The following is a 17,697-nucleotide window of genomic DNA, read 5'->3' as shown; positions in this document are numbered from 1 at the left end:
TAGTACTGAAGTGTGAGCCAAAGCAATTAGGCATGAAAAGGAAACACAAGGCATCCAATGAGAGAGGAAAAAGAAAAGTGTCTCTGTTTGCAAATGACATTATCTTATATATAGAAAATCCTAAAGACTACACCAAAAATCTGTGAAAACTAATCAGCAAATTCAGTAAAATTACAGGATACAAAAATCAACATAGAAAAATCAACTGCATTTCCATCCATTCACAATGAAATACCTGAAAAAAGAGAAAATGAAAACAATCTCCTTTATAGTAACATTGAAAACAATGAAATACTTAGAAATATATTTTACCAACCGGAGTTCCCGTCGTGGCGCAGTGGTTAATGAATCTGACTAGGAACCATGAGGTTGCGGGTTCAATCCCTGCCCTCGCTCAGTGGGTTAACGATCCAGCGTTGCCGTGAGCTGTGGTGTAGGTTGCAGACGTGGCTCGGATCCCGCGTTGCTGTGGCTCTGGCGTAGGCCGGTGGCTACAGCTCCGATTAGACCCCTAGCCTGGGAACCTCCATATGCCACGGGAGCAGCCCAAGAAATAGCAAAAAGACCCCAAAAAAAAAAGAAAAAAAAAGAAATATATTTAACCAAGGAGATAAAAGATCTATATTCTAAAAACTATAAGTACAAATGAAAGAAACTGAAGACACAAATAAATGGAATTATACCTCAAGTTCATAAATTAGAAGACAACACTGTTAAAATGACCATACTGCCTGAAGCCATCTATAGATTTAATGCAATTCCTGAGAAAATTCCAATGGCATTTTTTACAGAAATAGAAAAGGCAATTCTAAAGTTTCTATGGAACCATGAAATGGTCAAAGCAATTCTGAGGAAAAAAGAAAAAAAATCACACTTTCTGATTTTTAATTGTATTACAAAGGTATAGTAATCAAAACAGTAATGACACTGGCATAAAAACTGACACATAAATGACAGAATAGAGAGCCCAGAAATAAACCCATGCATATATGGTTAACCAATATTTGAGTAGGAGCCAAGAATACTCAACGGGGAAAGGACGGTCTCTTCAATAAGTATTGCTGGGGAAACGGAACATCTACATGCAAAAAAATGAAATCAGAACCCTCTCTTATACCATTCACAAAAATGAACTCAGAAATGTATTACTGAAGACTTAAATGTAAGACCTTAAGCCATAAAACTACTGGAAGCAAACAAGATTAAAAGATCCTTGACATTTTCTTGGCAATGTGTTTTGTTTTTGCTTTTTTTTTTCTCGTCTTTTTGGGGCCACACCCACGGCATATGGAGGTTCCCAGGCTAGGGGTCTAATCAGAGCTGTAGTCGCAGGCCTACACCACAGCCACAGCAACATCAGATCCAAGCCGTGTCTGCAACCTACACCACAGCTCACGGCAACGCCGGATCCTTAACCCACTGAGCAAGGCCAGGGATCAAACCCGCAAGCTCGTGGTTTCTAGTCAGATTCATTTCCACTGCGTCACGACAGGAACGCTTGGCAATGATTTTTTAGATACGGCACCAAAACGAAAAATAAACAAATGGGACATCAAACTAAAAAGCTTTTGCACAGGAGAAAATATTTTCAAATCATATATTTCATAAAGGTTAATATCCAAAATATATAGGGAACTTACACAACTCAATAGCAAAAAGCAAATAATGTGATTAAAAAATAAGCAAAGGACCTAAATAGACATTTTTCCAACAAAGACATGCACATGGCCAACAAATACATGAAAAGATACTCAACAGCTCTGATCAGGGAAGTGCAAATCAAAGCCTCAACGAGATATCACCTCATACCTTTTAGAATGGCTACGATAAAAATAAAAAGATAAATGTTGATTAGAATGTGGAAAAGGGGAAGGCTTGTGTAATTGTGGTGGGAATATAAATCAGTACAGCACTATGGAAAAGAGTTGAGATTCCTCAAAAAAACAAAAATGAAACTGCCATATGATTCAGCAATCCCACTTCTGATTATACACCCAAAGGAAGTAAAATCACCATGTCAAAGAGACAGCCACACTTCCATGTTCATTACAGCATTATTCACAAAAGTGAGGACGTGGAAATAACCAAAGTGCCCATGAGATGAATGCAGAAAAATGGACCAACACACATACACTCGAACATTATTCAGTTACTTTTAAAAAGGAAATTCTACTCTTTGAGACATCAATGGACCTTGAGAGCATGAGCTGAAATAAGTTAGAAAAAAAAATTTCCTGTATGATTATTACTTATATGTGGAATCTCTAGAACCAAACTCACAGAAACAGAATCGAATGATGACAGGCAAATGGGAAGATGCTGGTCGCGAGGTGCAAACTTCCAGTCAGAAGACGGGTGAACTCTGGGGTCTAATGTGCAGCTGAGTGACTAGAGTTAATACCATGTTACAGACCTGAAAGTTGCTCCAAGAGTAAATCTTAAATGTTCCTACCACACACCCGTACACAAACCGTCATGACGTGAGATGACAGAGGTATGAACCAACCCCACTGTAGCAATCACTTAGATATATGAATCTATCTGAACCAAATCCTCACAGTGCATATCTTCAACTTATACAATGTCACACATCAGTTATATCTCAAGAAACCTGAGGGGAAAAACAAAAGACCTTAAAAAAATTAGTGTCATTGCCAAATAAAAATCCTTATAAAAGTCGAAAGATAATACTTTAAGTATTTATCATTTAAAAAGTGAAATACTTAAATATACATGCATCACTTATTCTGTTCAACAGTCTTTCATGACAAATATTCCAGATGTAGGAAAATTTCATTCCTGTTGACACTGGTCAAATTCAGAGTGTAACAAAAAGCACTCCTCGAGCTGAGTGTTATGTACATGTTGCTTCATGTAAGCTCCTTTACTCTTTCAAACGAGAAACTATTTTTGTCTGCTTACTCTGGTTTGCGTTTTGTTGAAGAATTTTTTTTTTTTTAATTTCCCCAATACATTATTTTCTTGCCTACTGTTAACAGACGCAGACCATTGCCTTTGGAGTGGATTAGCAATGAGATCCTGCTCTGTAGCACCAGGAACTATGTCTAGTTGCTTACTCTGGTTTTGGTTTTGCTTTGAAATCAGTATTGCTTTTACTAATTCAGATTTTAGATTAAGTTCTCATTTCATATTGCAGTATTCCACAAAAACATTCATACCTTTCCAACTCCTCCATATTTGCAAGAATAAAATAATATAAAATAAAAAATCTATAGTCTATCAGTGAACACTCTGAACTTGAAAACAGCAACAAACATTATTGGGTAATATTTACACATTCGACACTGAGATCTCACAGCAAGGGTAACCGTACCATACAGAACACTATGCTGTAACTGCCAATTGACACGTGTATTTTGCTCCCAAACTCATTTCTTGGGACATCACTCACAAGATTTATACAGAGTATACTATGCATATAAATTAATTTCCTAAGAATACCTATTGTCAGCAGCTGGAGCATGAAAACATTTATACCGTGGCAACAGTTACGAGTGAGACCCACTGATTAAATCATGCTGCTTTTCTCCCAGCTGCTCCAGTCTGTCCCCAGATGTGCACACCTTCCCTTTCCACTCGCTATGTCAGCACGTCCTGTTCTGCTTCCACTTGGTGCCAGCGGAGCTCTCAGAACCACTGGTATCCAGTAAGACTGACTGTTGAGCTCTAATTCTCAGGACATCTTAAATTCCTTTGTCTGTTTTCCTGACTTGTGAATGACTTTCCTCAGCATTTGGGATTTAAACATAAAGTTTCCTGAGAAATGCTAGGAATGCCTTCCCGTGTGGAAATCTACTCTCTCCAGGGCTCATCACTTTGAGCCTCCAGAAGCTGCCTATCCGAAGGGGAACAGCACCCATGGGAGCTCCTTCTCGGCCATCTTCCTTAGTCTCTCTCCCTCGTATCCCAGTTTCTAGATACCTGGCACTGCCCAGCTCTTGAGCTTTTTGAGGATTTACAGGGCAAGTACGACTGGTGTCAGTTTTCCCTTCTGCTGATTCAGGGTTCAGGAGTCTTAGGTGTCTCAATAGCCCACTCACTATTGCTTGGGCTTTTCATTTGCTTAAACTGTATTGCTCTCGTCTCCTTTCCTGATGTTCTTCTATCCCCTCCCGCAGTTTTAGCGGGGTTTCAATAAGGAGCAACATCAGAAGACCATCCATCTACTACCTTAATCCCATAGGAACCCGCATTTTTCACAAGTATCTTTCTTTATTTTTAGCAAGTGACTGTGGTGGTGGTATCTCGCGTTACACTTTCAAACACTGAACGGGAGGCGCACTGAACTCAGCAGAGCGCCCGGAAGAGAAAACACAGTGAGAAGTGGTTGAAGACGATGAGGCGCTTCACCAAGAGAACATGCTGGGAGCTAGAGGAGCTACTTCAGGAGCTAGAGAGCTAACGGAGGAAGAGAAGGTAGGCTTGTTTTCTACGCCTCCGAGGAAAGCCAGACCCAGTGTGGGCAAACCGCAGGCCGAAGATCTGGCATAAGACATAGAAGAACTCCTTAGCAGACAGAACCATCCCCAAAAGGAAGGAACAGCCTTGGGAAGCAAAAAACTCAAGACCAGGCTGCACAGCCCTCATTATTCAGGATGCCACTAACAGCATCTGAACCCCAGATGGTCATGTGGTCCAAGTGGTTGCTGAAGCAAGACTCACACACGAAAAACGAACAGTGCCTAATTAAATGCTGGAAGGATGAAATTACAAAAACAGAGTCATTCTAAGTGAAAGTTCTCAAACACAAAGGATTGTCCACACTTGGAATTAACAGGCAATGTCTGCCAGGTCCCAAATGTCCATTTCGCAGTTAGAACGTAATTTGTTTCCCCACTCAGAATCTAAATTCAGATGTGCATTTATCCCTAGGCTTAACCTGAGGAGTTGAAAAGGGACAAAGTGAAGAGTTCCAGATTGCAATGAAAATATCCCTATGAACCACACACTTTATTATGTCACCAAGTCATCACTGCTTTACCTGAAGTGCATGCTGGCTTAAAAACAGGTCTCCCTGTTCTGGTCTCCTGCCTTCCTCCAATCAAGGAGAGGACACCAGAGAGGACGGGGCACAGTGAACAGGGCAAACTGGCATGAGGTGAGGTGTGGCAGTAAAGAGAGGCCACATCGTGGGGTGGGGCTGGAAGGGAGGATTGCTGTGGATCAAGCAGAATATTTCAGGTGTGCTCTGAGTATAATGGCAAGTAATAGAAGAGTTTCAAGCAGGAGTATGACATGCTCAGATTTTACATGTTTTAAAAGAGCTTCTGTGCGAAAAGTAAGGCAGAAATATTAACACATTTTGGCAGACCTGCTAGGAAGCAGTATCCAGGTGAGAGAGAAAGGTTGTCTGGAGTAGGATGACAGAGAGAGAGGAGTTCTGCCCGAGAGAGTTCAGAGAATGCGGCAAGGCCTTAAAGATGATCCCAGGTATCTAGCAGGAGCATCTGGATAAATGGCAGTTCCAGCCCCCAGGGAAGTATATACTGTCAGATGTAAGTGGCTCGAAGTCTAAGGAGAAAGGGAATCCCTTTCTGAGTGGGTCAGGTTTGAAAAATCTATGAGTCAACTAGATGTGAATGTCTCACACCCTCCACCTCATCATTTCTCACTGAGTATCTCCAACAAAGCTTCAAACTCAGGATGCTGCCAATCAAAATCTGTCTTTCTTCTGCATCTGCTCCATGTGCTGATTAATTAACGCCACCAGTTGCGTGGCAAGTTACAGACAGGGTTCCTAAATGTGACACAGAGGCTGGAATGTAAAACACTTGAAAGTCGCACAAATAAGACTCTGGGACCCAAAGATTCACCCATAACACTGGAGTTGTTCTTGCCACAAAGGTTAACCTTGAAGAGTTAACTTCAAAGTCTGCAAACACTGAAACTATCTGAAAATGAATAACAAAGAATTAAAGTATGCTTTTATCCACAGACTGCTCTGCTAGGAGTTAGGACAGATTTTGGAATAGAGCCAAGGAAACAAATTCTAGAGTTAAATATTAATTAACTGTCCTGTTTCCCTAAAGTAAAAACTTACTTTCCAGACATCGTTATGTCCTGTTATAGCACAACACTGCCACCTGCTGGAAGGCATCACAAGCAAAATGGTTTTATTCCTAATTAAGTTCCTGACAAAGCTTGTGAGTTTCTAAAAGAAAATGAAATGTTTAGTTTATCCTTTTTAGCCCATCACGCTTGGATTAAAAATCACTGGTAAAGAGAAAAGGAAGGGGTGTGCCCGTTGTGGCACAGCGGAAACAAATCCAACTAGGAACCATGAGGCTCAGATCTGGATCTGGCATTACTGGGGCTGTGGTGTAGGCCAGAGGCTATAGCTCCGATTCCGCCCCTAACCTAGGAACCTCCATATGCCCCGAGTGTGCGCCTAAAATGCAAAAAAAAAAAAAAAAAAAAAAAAAAAAGAGAGAGAGAGAAAAGGAAGGGACACAACCTTACTAATCCCTACAATACAAAGCACAGAATGTCATTTACTTTTTGGTTTTGGACTTGGGTGAGGGAAAAGTGACCATGAAAAGATAACACAAGAGTTTTTGAGGTGAGGTGTACCTGGATTATAGCAGCAGTTACACAAACCTACACATGCATTAAAATTCACAGAACTAAAAACCAAAAGGTAAAATACTCAATTTTAGTGTATGATAATTTTTTTAAAGACACATACAGAATAAGAGGGAAAAAGGAGCCCCAAGTGTTTATACAAAGGAGGAAAAATCATAAAAATTTAGACTGCAAAAGTATTCACATAAAATGAAACAGTTTTTGCCATTTACAGCCCAAAAGCCTGAGGCCCAAATAAAGTTAGGTCTGTATCTGACACAAGTGTGTGTAAATATTTAAACATGGACCTGCACGTGTTTCTAAAGGCTACTCATGTACAGAGAAGTAAATCACTTTGTCCCTAATGTAGACAAAGCAGATGAAAGGTCTATCACCAAAAACTAAGACTTAATCTTCACCTTTGTCTGGTAAGCTCCGACATCTTTTTTAACTTCAGGAAGACTATTTTTTAGGTTGGCTTCGTACCTCTCCTTTTTAAAATTACAGTTGATTTACAATGCTGTGCCAATTTCTGCGGTACAGCCAAGTGATCCAATCATGTATGTAGGTGTCTACGTATCTATGCAGGCGTACACATTCCCTTTCTTATACTATCTTCCTTCATGGTCTGTCCCAAGAGACTGGATAGCGTTCCCTGCGCTGTACAATAGGATCTCACCGCTTATCCACTCTAAACGTAACAGCTAAAGGTCGTCATATAATGGCATTTTTATGTGATTGTGGTTTGTCTTCCTCAAAAAGCTGAGCCATAAACAGGCCAGGCTGGCTACTCAGCATCTATGTAATCTCGGAATTTGCTGGATGCTGGGGAAATCACATACAAACCTAAGTAACATTCAATGCCCGAGAGTCTAGGGCATCCAAATCCACCTGGGGAGTTTCCAGTGCATCGGCAGGTGCCAAATGCCATGAGGTGCCAAGAGCCCATACGATGGAAGACCAGGCGAGAGCCCAGACGACAAATGGCCCAAACTGAGAGCAACAGTCACATGGGCACATCTGTCCCCCCCGTCTTTCCTACTTACCGGGGTACGGGCTTCAACAGCGGCGAGGAAGTATTACACGGAGAGCATGAAAGACGCTGCCACTGGAAGGGAAGGAGAAGAGGGAGGGTCTGGCACGCGTGAGACTTCGTTTTCTAAGATTTGGTTGAGTCTGTTTCTCTCCGCTTCCCTATTTCTCTCAGGGAGGCCAGTTATTGAGCGAGAGCCCAGTACCCGCAACCTCTGACACTTCAACAGCGGAAGAATAGTTGAAAAAAACAAGAGCACGCTAGGAAAGCACAATATTGGTCATTTCCCGATCTTCACTAATTACCGACATGGATATCTCTGCACTGGCGGAGGTAAACTTGCCTGTCAGAAGCAGCAGTATTCACAGCAAACCAAGAGTCCCTGCCAAAGCATCCGACTAGAGTAGCAGTGTGACAGAGCGGCCTGGACCTCTAGGCTGCAGCGTATGCAAAACCGCCTCCACCTCAGCATCTGCCATGATGAGTAATTTGCCCCAAAAGACTGCATACAAAGAAAGAATTGAGAAAACGAAAAAAGAAAAAAAGAGAAGAGACAAGGGCTTACATTAGAAAGAAGTTTAGGATTTAGGAACATACCCAGGTAAAACCGTTATTCATCTGAATTCTAATACATAATTTAAACACTCCAAGAGCTCCATGTCCTGGAACAAAAACCCTGCATCCCTTCAACTAGGAGATAACTCTTCGAATTTAGATTTTTAGAAAGGTAAATGTGATCATTAATTCATGCTTAATTACACAGCCAACTCCTTTAAATTGCATGTGTTATACCAATGAAAAAACACACTGAAGCATGTGCATAGATCCTCAAATACTTAAAAATTTATTACCCAGCAGTTCCATTTATGGTACACAAAAGAACTCAAACAGATAACTATATATATATTTTGTGTGTATGTGTCTCTTTTTTTGCCTTCTCTTGAGCCGCTCCCACGGCATATGGAGGTTCCCAGGCTAGGGGTCGAATCGGAGCTGTAGCCACCGGCCTACACCACAGCCACAGCAATGTGTGATCCGAGCTGCGTCTGTGATCTACACCACAGCTCACAGCAACGCTGGATCCTTAACCCACTGAGTGAGGCCAGGGATCAAACCCGCAACCTCACAGTTCCTAGTCAGATTCGTTAACCACTGCGCCACGACAGGAACACCCCAGATAACTATATTAATGCTCACAGAAGCACTATGCACAGCAGCCAAAAGACGGAAACAACCCAAATGTCTATCTGCTAGTGACTGGATAAACAAAATGTGGATACATACCCACAATGGGAGATTACTCCGCCTTAAGAAGGGAGGAAACTGCAACATGATACAACATGGATGTAAAACATTATGCAAAGCAAAATGAATCAGACACAAAAGAACCAATGTTGTATGAGGCAGAGACAAAAGGTGGAAAGGTAGTTACAAGGGGCTGGAGGGAGGGAAGAATGGGGAGTTATTATTTAATAGGTACAGAGTTTCAGTTTGCGAAGATGGAGGTTCTGGAGAGGAGGGTGGTGAGAGGTACACAATGAATATTCTTAAGGTCTGAACTGTACACTGAAAATGGTTAGGATGCTAAATTTCATATTATGTACATTTTACAATTTAAAAAAAAAACACTAAAGAAATACAGGGTCCTAAGGAATCATCCCATAGAAAAATGAACCTCAGACACGTATGTAAAATAGAAATGCAACTTTTCCTAGGGAGCTATGGTGTACAGCTTTCCTCAATTACTCAAAGAGACGCTAAAAATATCTGATTTACCACTACTTTAAACCAACAAAATGAAAAAAAAAAAACACCACCAAAATAATGTTAACAGGATTTTATAAAACTACTATTTCCAGCATGCCCCATCAATACAGAACCAGCACTGTTACATTCAAGCTCTGCACACATAAAAATCTTCAAATAAACTTTGCTAGCATGCAATAAGTACCTACTATTTGATGACCAGCTGTGCAATACAGCTCCCACATATCTAATGCAGCATATTAAACATGAAGATGAAAATAAGGAAATAACTTCTAGGAGTCTCACTGAAACAAAATTAATTGAACAAAACTGAGGCAGATTTTAGCATATTTTTCAAGGCAGAGAAATGGGGAGGCACAAATGTCTGAAACAGTGAGCACTAGACAGGCATTTTTCAGATACTGTGGGTTCGGCTCCAGACCACCCCGATAAAGTGAATATTTGCAATAAAGTCAGTCATACAGATTTGGGGTTTCCCAGTGCATATAAAAGTTATGTTTACCTACACTGCAGTCTATTAACCGCACAACAGCATTATATCTAAAAAAACAACCAATGTATATAACTTAAAGACACTTTATTGCTTAAAAAAAAAAAAAAATGGCTAACCACCATGTGAGCTTTCAGAGTTGAAATCTTTTTGCTCATGGAGGGTCCTGCCTTGATGCTGATGGCTGCTGACGGATCAAGGTCATGGCTGCTGAAGGCTGTAGTGACTGTGGCAATTTCTTAAAATAAAACAACAATGAAGTTTGCCGCATCACTTGACTCTTCCTTCCCCAACAATTTCTCTGTAGCATGGAACGCTGTTTGACAGCATTTTACCCACAGAACTTTTTTCGAAAGCACGAGTCAATCCTCTCAACCCTGCCACTGATTTATCAACTAAGTTTATGTAATATTCTAAATCCTTTGTCGTCAGCTCAACAATCTTCATGGCATCTTCACCATGAATAGATTCCACCTCAAGACACCACCTTCTTTGCTTATCCACAAGAAGCAACTCCTCAGCCATTAAAGTTTCATCACAAGATCGCAGTCATTCAATCACACCTTTAGGCTCCACTGCTAATTCTAGTTCTCTTGCTATTTCCACCATATCTGCAGTTAGGTCCTCCACTGATATCTTAAACCCCCGCCCCCAAAGTCATCCATGAGGGCTCGAATCACCTTCTTCCAAAATCCTGTTAATATTTTTACCTCTTCCCATTAATCACGAAATGTTCTCAATGGTATCTAGAATGGAGAAGCCTTTCCAGAAGGTTTTCAGTTGACTTTGCCCAGACTCATCAGAGGAGTCACTATTTAGGGCAGCTATACTCTTATGAAACGTATTTCTTAGACTTGAAAGTCAAAATTACTTTTAACAAGACAGAACAGACGTCTTATTGGCGAGCTTGAAAACGCTCATCCCACTGTACCCCATCAGAGCGCTTGCCTGACCAGGTGCGTTGTCAACGAGCAGTTGGTATTTTGAAAGGAATCTTTCTTTTTGAGCGGTAGGGCACCACAGTAGGCTTAAAATAGCCAGTGAAGCATATTACAAACAGATGTGGTATCATCCGGGCTGTGGTGTTCCATTTAAAGAGCACAGGCAGAGCAGATTTAGCGTAATTCTTAAGGGCCCCAGGGTTTTCAGATGGTAAATGAGACTAGCTTTAACTGAACCTCACCAGCTGCACTCGCCCCCAAAAAGAGAATCGGCCTGTCCTTTGAAGTCCAGCACTGACTTCACTATTAAAGTCCTAGATGGCAGCTTATTCCAACAGAAGGCTCTTTCATCCACACGGAAAATCCACTGCTTAGTGTGGCCGCCTTCATTAATGATCTTAGGCAGACCTTCTAGACAACTTGCTCCAACTTCTACGCAGGCACTTGCCACGTCACCCTGCACGTTTACGTTATGGAGACAGCTTCTTTCCTTAAACCTCATGAACCAACCTCTGCTGGTTTCAAATTTTTCTTCTGCGGCTTCCTCACCACTCTTAGCTTGCAAAGAATTGAAGAGAGTTAGGGCCTCGCTTTGCATTAGGCTCTGGCTTAAGGGAGTGTGGTGGTGGCTCTACCCAGATGCTACAACTTTCTCCACGGGAGCAGTAAGGCCGGAGCACTTTCTTTTCATTCGCGTGTTCGCTGGATGGGCACTTTTAACCTCCCGCAAGAGCGGTTCCTTTGCCGTCACAGCTTGGCTATCTGGTGCTTTCGGCCTGCCTTGGCTTCTGACATGCTTCCCTCTCCAAGCGTTAGACTCAGAGGGAGGAAGGGCCACACGTTCTTTCACTTGAACCTGTGACTCGTTGGAGGATCATTAACTAGCCTAATTTCCATAGCGCTGTCATCTCGGGGGATAGGGAGGCCCGAGGAGAGGGAGAGAAACAGGGTAATGGTCAGGGGGTAGAGCAGGCAGAAGACAGAGGCACAGTTAAGTTCACCGTCGTTCATGGCACCCCAAAGCAATGCCAAGGATCACTAACGACAGGCCGCCGGAACAAGAGATTCATAATGAAAAAGGTGAAAATATTGTGACAATCACCACCACGTAACACGGAGACACAAAGTGAGCAGATGCTCTTGGAAAAACGGCTTGCTCAGTGCGGGGATGCCGCAGACCTTCAAGCTGTAAAAAACACAGTTAACGCCAAAGCACAACAGAATGAAGCACAATAAAATAAGACCTGCCTATAAAATTAAATATAATACCAGATACAACATTGTAATCAACTATACTCCAATAAAATTAAATTTTAAATAAATAGTACCAGGGACTCAGATGTCCCCTTAACCAAGAAACTACTGTCAGTTTCTGTAACTCCCATGGTTTAGGAACAGGATAGCAAGCTACCACTGAGAAGCCTTTTAAAGGAAGACTGACAGTCCTGAGGACACAAAAATGCAAAGCATTAGTAAAAGATACAAAGTAAATTTAACAGGCAGATAGACTGCAAATATTCACCCCAAATCTAACAAAGGGTTAATACCTCTATAGGAAGAACTCCTACAGATCAACAAGGCAAAGACAACACTCAATCAAGAATTAACAAATTATATAAACTCTTCCCCCTGCTTCATTCCAAATCTTAAAATGCTGCTCACAGGTTCTTCACACTTTGCTGGGCCTGGTCTTGCACACACAGCAGCTTAGTTCAACTCACTCTGAATTACCCACTGACCTCTAACATGTCTCCAGAAGAGTGGTAATTAATCTCATGTGCTTTCTATCTAAAGGAACCACTCCACAAGACTGTCATATATATAAGGGACTTGTATCTAGAGTATATATGGAAATCTTACGACTCAGTGATAAAAAGCAAGCAGCCTAATTTTTAAATGGACAAATGATATGAACAGACATTTCTCCAAAGAAGACACAGAAATGGCCAGCAGCACATGAAAAGATGCTCAACATCGTTAACCACCAGGAAAATGCAAATCAAAATTGCAACAAGATACCAATTCCTACCCACCAGGACGGCTAGAACTGAAAACACAAAACCAAAGAACAGATAATGACAAGTATTGGCAAGGACCTGAAAAAGTCAGAGAAGATTCATACACTGCTGACAGGAACATAAAACAGTGCAGCTCCTTTAAAAACCAGTTTGGAAGTTCCTTAAAATGTTAAACACAGAGTTACCATGAGACCCAGCAATTCCCTTAGCTATATACCAAGAGAAATTAAATCATGATGATGACACAAAAACTTGTACACATAAATGTTCACAGCAGCGTTATTCATAACAGCCAGAACAACCCAAATGTCCATAACTGACCAATGGATAAATGGTGGTATATCCATACAATGAAATATTACCTAGCAATAAAAAAGGAATGAAGTGCTGATACATGCTATAACATGGATGAACATGATTGTTAAAAGTGAAAAAAGACAATCAAGAAAGACCACATAGTTTACAATTTCATTGTATGAAATGTTCAGAATAGGCAAATATATACACCCAGTAGATCAGTAGCCCCTTAGGGCTAAGAGTGGGGAGGAGTGGGAGTGAGTAAGGAGGAAATCATGAGACTGCTAATGGGCACAGGGCTTGTTCTGGGGGTGATAAAAACTTTTCAAAATTGATCGTGGTATTGCTTGTACAAATTTGTGAATGCACGAAAAACCAAAGTATATTGTAAAGTTCTAGGTATGTGACCTATATCTCAATCTGGTTTGTTTTTTTGTTTTTCCCCAAAAAGACTGTAGCTTGGGGAGTTCTCATTGTGGCACAGCAGAAATGAATCCGACTAGTATCCATGAGGATGCAGGTTGGATCCTTGGCCTCGATCAGTGGGTCGGGATCTGGCATTGCCAGGAGCTGTGGTACAAGTCACAGATGCAGCTCAGATATGGTGTTGCTGTGGCTATGGCGTAGTCTGGCAGCTGTAGCTTGGATTCAACCCCTAGTCTGGGAACTTTCATATGCCACACTTTCGGCCCTAAAAAGCAAAAAAAGAAAAAGCAAAAAAAAAAAAAAAAAGACTGGATTGGGGTGTGCTTTTGTTTTTTTTTCCCATTATATCCTCAGCTCCTAAAACAGTGCCTGGCAATATCAGGGTTCAATAAATTCTGACTGAATAGAAAAATAAATTTCCAAATGTGGGTAAATCATTATAAAACTGTCATATCCAAAGAGACGAAATGACTGCAGGTTGGCATGCGGCGGGGGTGGTATACAGGGTGTTTGTGTGTTTGGTGAAAGGAGATAAGACCGAAAAATTCATCAGAAGCAAGGCCCTGCAGGGTCTTGAAGCCAGCCTAAGGAATTTCTATTATCCTCAATCAATGGGGAGGCCAGTAAGACTTTAAGCAGAGGATGAACACAGATCTGTGTTTTAAATGTATAAAGTCTAAGTAAAGAGTTGCTATTTTTAATAAAAGGGAAGCGGAGCAGTACTCAGGTGAGAATGAGGAGGAATTAGGGGAAGACGGAAAAAAAAAAAAAAGGAAATTTCAAAATATAAGAATCTTTGTGAATTTTAAAATTCCTCTCTCTCACACACACATACATACACACACACCTGAAACTCACTTACACTGAAACTCACTTCTATGGTCAGCCCCCGTGTGGGGCTCAAACGTGACGGGGCCAAAAGGTATTATGACCACTGAGCCAAACAGCTCTTTTCTACAGCCATCTAGGCAGGGTCCTCCTCTGGCTGCTGCAAACTGGGGCCACGGACAAAGGGCCCAGGTCCACTTCTTTACAAATGTGCTCCCGGGAACGCTCAACGAAACCCCAGGGCAAGACCACGGTGAGACACACAGGAGGGGGCACCTTACAGCGTCGCGAGGAGCTGAGCCCACCAGGGCCCCGCAGGTGCCAACCTTGCAACGGAGGGAGGTCGAGGCCGGTGACAACCCGGAGGTGACCCCGGAGGGGACTCCCCTGGCCACAGCCCACCCGGGACGCGGTCGCGGCCCCCGGCGCTGCAGGAACACCCACTCCTGGGGCGGCCGAGACCCGACTCCCTCCGCGGGCAGTGCCAGCCTCCCGGCTTACCACGCCGCCGCGGAGAGCGGGAGGGCTCCTCCCGGACGTCCGGTGGGAGCCGCGGGGCGGGGGGAGCGCGGAGGCCGGCGGGCGGCCCCGCCCCGCGGAGAGCAGTCGAGACTTCCGGCGTCGCCTCCCCGTGGGCTAGAGCGTCGGGACGAGCCCGCCGCTGGCGGACCCCGGACCCGGGCGAGCGAGGTGCAGGTTGGTGCCTGGCGTCTCTGCAGGTGGACCCGCGCCGGGAGGGGACTTGTCTCCTCAGATCCCCGCTTTTTGTTTTCTGCGCGCCATGAGCCCTCAACACACATTCAGTCCCGCAGTGGCTGCCGAGGAAATTTAAACCTCTGGTTCACGTTGCTCCTCGCAGGGATCGGCGCTTGGGTTCACATCCAAGGATGCAGAACCACGGGCCATCTGAGCCCCATTCTAGCCCTCAAGTCCATCTTGCCCCATTTGGCGGAGAAATTTGGCAAAAAAATTTTTTTTAATTCACCAAATATTTATGAACTGCTTACTGTGCTCCAGGGAATGCAGTGCTAAGAAAAAAATGTAGTGGTCTTTGCTCTCGGATTTTAGTAGTACGATAATAATAATTTACTTAATAGATTTCTCATAAGGATGGATATATAGTTTTTGTTTTTTGCTTTTTAGGCCCACACACATGGACATCCCCAGGCTAGGGGTGGAACTGGAGCTGCAGCTGCCGGTCTACACCACAGCCACAGCAAGGCCGGATCCAAGCCTCCTCTGTGGCCGACACCACAGCTCAAGGCAATGCCAGATCCATAACCCACTAAGCCAGGCCAAGGATGGAACCCACATCCTCATGGATACTAGTCGGGTTCATTACCACTGAGCCCCAACGGGAACTCCTCTTATCACAATATAAACCACTCAGAATAGTCTGGCATTTTGTTAAAGTGTTCAATAAAGGCCAGTTACCTTATTTTCATCTTGACCATTCCATTGTCCTCACTGCTATGCATGATTACTTTTTTAACGTTAAGCGTGAAGTCCCAGTGTTACCCGCCTGAGTCCCTAGACTCTAATCAACAGAAATTGCTAAGAGGCCAAAAATTCCAAGCAAGACTATAAGGAAAATAAGAAACAGGTGCCCTTGCTCGCTGTTTGAGTCCTTAAATGAGTTAACAAGAGAGGCCCCGTCCATGAATTGAGCAGGAGGCATAGCTGAAATGGTCTGCCCACTTCTTTGGTGGTACTTTGTGCAGGGATCATGTGCAGTCCACTGCTTTTGGTCCTGGCACCCCTGAACCAGTAGTTGGGCTTTGGCCTCTTTATATCTTTTGGTTCATAATTGCCCCCAACTGCCACATGCATGCAATTATTTTTAGTCCCTTATAGTTTTCTTCCTGGTCTTGGAAGAGTTATTTGTTCAGGTGCAAGCACTCTGGTAAAGGGTCCCAGGTTCCAGTCTACCACCCAAGTACCTTTCCTCCACAAAGCAGTGAGTCTCAGGTGAGTCACCTAGATTTGATGTGTTCCATAACCAGACTAATTAAGGGCAGTCTAAAGCAATGGTCTTCAAACTCTTGATCACATTCCCATCAGAAAAGAAAATTTGACTATAAACATATACTATGTATGATATAGATACATATTATGCATGCTATAAAAACTTCCGCAAGAAATAGAACCTTTAAAAGGTGAGATAAAAAATACTAATTTATGCATTTTCTTCCCATGCAACAAATAGGTTGCCATACATACATTCCATCACTTTGGAATCCACTGGTTAAATGAGCACATTATCAAAGTAGCCTGTTATTAAATTATGAATCCCCAGAATAGTTCTCTTTTTAAAGAATTAATGGAAACTAAGCAGATTTTGAGTTGCTTGAACAATAAGGGATATTTGAATAGTTTCATACATTAGAGGAAATGAAGAAATAAAATAGGCATCCTTTGGGTAATTTTCATTGACTTTTGACTTGTTAAATTTCTAAAGAAAGAGATTAAGATTGCAATGCCTGGAGTTCCCGTCGTGGCGCAGTGGTTAACGAATCCGACTAGGAGCCATGAGGTTGCGGGTTCGGTCCCTGGCCTTGCTCAGTGGGTTGGCGATCCGGCGTTGCCGTGAGCTGTGGTGTAGGTTGCAGACGCGGCTCGGATCCCGCATTGCTGTGGCTCTAGCATAGGCCGGTGGCTACAGCTCCGATTCAACCCCTAGCCTGGGAACCTCCATATGCTGCGGAAGCGGCCCAAGAAATAGCAACAACAACAACAACAACAAAAAGACAAAAAAAGACCAAAAAAAAAAGATTGCAATGCCTTATACCAAGCTTGATATTTCACAGAATACATCAACTAACAAAAAACTGATGAGGTTTTTTTATATGTGTATTTCATAAAATATTCATGACAATTAATCCTGGATCAATTAGTACCATACTAGAAAGAAATGTGTTTACTTTGTAAATAAGAAAAGCATACGACAGGCTTCTCTGATAGTTTGCTAGAAAACTGAGAATTTACGTTTCTATCACTGGACTTACACCTGCTAAGCCTTTTTTTTTTTTTCAGCCTTTTAGGGCTACACCTGAGCCATATGGAAGTTCCCAGGCTAGGGTAGAATCGGAGCTGTAGTTGCCAGCCTACACCACAGCCACAGCAACACCAGATCTGAGCTGAATCTGTGACCTACTCCACCGCTCATGGCAATGCCGTATCCTTAACCTACTGAACGAGGCCAGGGAATGAACCCACGTCCTCACGGATCCTAGTAGGGTTTGTTACCACTGAGCCACAACAGGAACTCATCTGCTAAACTTTTGATAGGAATTTTAAGATGGTTTTAAAAATACT

General features: G+C 42.6%; 1 protein-coding gene across 1 annotated transcript in view; it reads right to left on the bottom strand.

Moving 5' to 3' along the window:
• The window catches only part of LOC100516527 (cytochrome c oxidase assembly factor 1 homolog), a 90,231-nt gene extending 75,127 nt beyond the window's left edge, over positions 1-15,104 (bottom strand). Inside the window, exon 1 of the mRNA XM_021079234.1 lies at positions 14,884-15,104. The gene's annotated coding sequence lies outside the window, so the exon portion shown is untranslated. The remainder of the gene's footprint in view (positions 1-14,883) is intronic.

This window comes from Sus scrofa, chromosome 18, assembly GCF_000003025.6.
Source record: "Sus scrofa isolate TJ Tabasco breed Duroc chromosome 18, Sscrofa11.1, whole genome shotgun sequence".
Lineage (NCBI taxonomy): Eukaryota > Metazoa > Chordata > Mammalia > Artiodactyla > Suidae > Sus > Sus scrofa.
The sequence above is the reverse complement of the archived record's forward strand: the minus strand, read 5'-3'. Positions and strand labels throughout refer to the sequence as shown.